At 43.7% G+C, this 3,864-nt stretch overlaps 1 pseudogene; it reads left to right on the top strand.

Annotated features, from left to right (window-relative positions):
- Positions 1,852 to 2,455, top strand: Marcksl1-ps2 (MARCKS-like 1, pseudogene 2; annotated as a pseudogene).

Here is a 3,864-nt window from a genome sequence, read left to right as displayed (position 1 = left end):
CATGCTTGTTTTATGTTTCTGTTTTGATTATCTCAACAGAGTTGGTAAAAAAAAAAATCATGTTCAGTAGGCTAGACAGGAATTTTTCTTGGAGTTTTACAAATGAGGAAATTAAGACCCAAAGATCTCAGTGATTTCTTTGACATTGCTCGCTAGATAGAGGCAGAGCCAGGATGAAGTATCCTGACTTTTCAAAATTTTCCATGAGAAATTCTACACCACTCATGCACATGTTTACCGGATGCCAGTGATGGTTTTGAAATGGGTCACCATGTATAGGCTCAACCACATTGCCCAGAATCCTCTTTCAGTTAGGGTGGACCACCGGAAGAACATTAACAGCCGTGCTGTGGATCAACACTGCTGCTGAAGCTGACTCAGCTCAAGGCAGCCCTCTCCCTCTGGCTGGATCCTCCCTCAGGCCACCTGAGGGGTTTCATAGCATGACTAGGAAGCACAAAACTTCTACAGGATGTTTCACCACCAAGGTCAGCGCAAGGACAGAACTGGGGCTCATCACTTGGTCTCCCTGGGGTTGCATTCTGTGTTTGCTGAGTGCATGCTTGTGATCTTTCCTTTATAAGGACATATGCCCTGAGGACACTGACAACATCCTTACACATATTGCTTAGCCAGCCTCTCAAATGTGGGAGAGACAATTCCCAGTAACAAATATTTACCACCTATACATATTTGCATTCATACATATGTATGATTGCTTCTGCTGTTCTGGCTGAACTCTAATGGAAAATACACCTATTATATGGTATGCATATAGATTACAATGTTAAGAATGCAGCAGCTTTGAAGTCAGTGTTAAGATTTTTGTTCAGATTCTGTAATACACCAGGTTCAAGCTCTTCCAGCTCACCTCTTCCTCTACAGATGTACCCACTGAGTCTCTACCTTTTAGGCTCCCAGTGATAAGGAAACAACCAATTACCAAGTGTTTTATGCTGCTGCAAATTTAATATTAATTTATCTCTTTCCTCTCAGCCCAATTCGTAGGCTAGGCACCATTTCTCCTGGCCCTTGGTCTAGAATTCATTGTTACCATCAAAAGTCTTGATGGGGTTTGTTTTCTTTTTCCACTGGAAGAATTAAATGGCAGGAGAAATCCTAAGCACTGCAGGTTGCAGCAGAGGAAGTCCTGGACACAGAAGATGGGATCGGCCAGTGAAGAAAGGCTTTTATTAGGGGTGGGGAAACACATACACAACAAATACACAGAGAAAAGGTCCCTCTGTAGAGGAGAGAGGACACTAAGGAGCCTATGGTCTAGTCTCTCAAAAAGGCCAACACGTGTCCCGTTCCAGTGTTGAACTTGTAAGACTATTCCAGAGTCTGAGGAGCCTTTAGTCAGGGGGAAAATTCCACAAAGCCTGTCCCACCTTAGCTGCCATCTTTCACTATCATTTGTAACCCCTCTTCCTATCTGTCTGCCTATCAGGGGATTTATCTAGCTGCTACTCCTTCAAGTCCATTATAGTACTTCAATACTTAGAAATGAGCATGCTACCCGCACCTGTTCACAGAAATAACCCTATCTGAATAGCTACATCATATGGAACCACCCCATAAGTTCCTCCAAGCACTGTTGTGGCCAGTCCATACAGCTTTGTGCACCAGGGGTATCTGGGGGAAGGTATGACCTCTAAGCTATAAAATCTGTGCTGTCTTTGTGAGGCCACGGCTTGGACCTGGTTCCTTGGGTGTTTTCTTGTGCCAGGAAGTAAAGGGCTGGTTGTCCCCCACCCCCAAGTCATGTCTTCTATCCCATCCCTCTTTCCCCTCCCTCTCCTGTTTCCTCCCTTCCCCTTTCCTCTCCTTTCCTCTCCTCTCCCCAACTTTCCCTTCTGTGGATTCTCCCATCAGCAATATGATTTTCCTCTTAAGGACAGTTGAAGATGGTCCCTTAGGATTTCCCATCCATTAAGTTAATGGCGTGAAATGCTCCTGCCTCTCCTTCCCTCCTGGGCTCCACCCCTGCACAAGGAAATTGTTGTTTCTCTCCTCAATTCTTTTTCAATTAGGTTCTGTTTTGCCTCCTCCCTAAACCTCTGAGCCAGAAGTGAGGGGACTTGAACTCCCAGACTTGAGTGTCCAGTCTCCCCATGCTGAGTTTTTAATCTCTTGTGCTGTGCTCATGGCACCTGGGCTGGGGAGGACTTTGTCCTGTCTAGGAGTTTATAAATATCTTTCTCAAGTTCAAGCCTCCAGCTTGTGGATCAAACGTGTGTCTTTGATTTGTTAAGCATGTCTCGGGGTATGAGGGAGTGCTATAATCGACACAACTTTTATTGTCTTTTTTTTCCCACCGGCGTCGTATGTAACTTTTAGTAGCCAAATCCCAGACCTATACTTTGGGGTGTTTTGGTTTTTTCCTTGCTAAAACATCATTCTCTTCCACCTAAAGCCACTATAACATTTGGAAAAGGAATAAATGTTGTGCCTTAAAAGAAAACAAATATTTGCCAAAGAGCAAGAAGAAGGGGGGATTGTCTTCTGTCCTGCAGAAGATTCTCAGAGCTTTGTGAACTGACCATGGTACAGCGTTAAAAGAAATTTAGGGACTTGTCGAAAGAGAATTTCGTCTTCTAAGGGATCTCCTTGGAGGAACCTTTCCCATTGCCCTCCACTCCCTGGATAGGGCAGTGCTGACTGTATGGCCCCAGCTGCCTGTTGATGAGTGGTGTCCCTATGAGTTGGCCTTCTCAAGAGTATGAAAGCAGCTTTTCCTAGAATCCTTGGAGGAAAATAGTTCGGTAGGATGGCCCAACAGGTTGAGGGATGGGGCTGCAGCCCAGAAAGTGAGTTGCACCCCTGCTCCACAGTTGCTCCCCATGCCTGCAGGCAAGAGTGCCCTGGTGAACATTATAAAGGTTATTCCTAATGCATTAACAAGGGCATTCGTTCTATTTCATCTAGACAAAAATTACAACTACCTCTGTCCATCTGACAGAGCACTTTTTCAATATATTTAAGTTGAAAATGAAAAATTAAACAGTATTCCTTGTAAATATTTTAGATTGTGAAGAGAGAAGAGGATGGAGAGAGACAGACAGACAGGCAAAAAGAGGGGGCAAGAGAAGAGGGCAAAGAAAAAGGCAGGCAGGAGGGAGGAAGTTGGGCATTCCACATTAGGAAATAGAGTCTAGACCACTGAGATGATTCAGAAAGACAAAGCATTTTCTAAGTTCTCCAGTTTTCCTCTCACCTCCATGTCTGAGATATAACTACACTAATATATTCTCACTTTTTGCTGTTATATTAAACACCACACACATACATACAACTATCACCATCATCATCACTATCACCATCCACATAATAACATTTAGAAATCAAATGCAGCTTTCTCTGAGTCTTCCAACAACATACGGGTGTTCTAGAATGTTACTGTCTAGTACAGTAGCCATGAGCTGCATGTCACTACACAACACTTAAAATGTGGCTAGCCTGGATTAAGATGAGTGGACTGCATAAAACGCACACTGGATTAGAAGGGCATAAAAACAACAAAGGAAAACAAATAGCTTAGCAATTCTTATATTGTTTACATGTGCTTAAACATATTGGAACAAACAACACAATTAATACGAATTTCAGCTGCCTTTACATTTTTATTGCAGCTTCTATAAAATTTACAATTGCACATAGAGTTTGTTCTCAAAATCTGTGGGAGAGCTGATCTAAAACCCTAAGAAAGCATAACGCTTTCCCTTCTCACTCTCCCCACCGCTCTCCCACTCCAAACCCTCCACCACGCCCACCCTGCCCACCGGTTGGCTAGACTGCTGGGTTGTCCCAGCACCACTGACAATCATTCTTCCTTGTTTGTGGCCAGAGGCAGTGAATTTCTGA

This window comes from Mus musculus, chromosome 17 (assembly GCF_000001635.26).
Source record: "Mus musculus strain C57BL/6J chromosome 17, GRCm38.p6 C57BL/6J".
NCBI lineage: Eukaryota > Metazoa > Chordata > Mammalia > Rodentia > Muridae > Mus > Mus musculus.
This window is presented reverse-complemented; position numbering and strand designations above follow the sequence as displayed.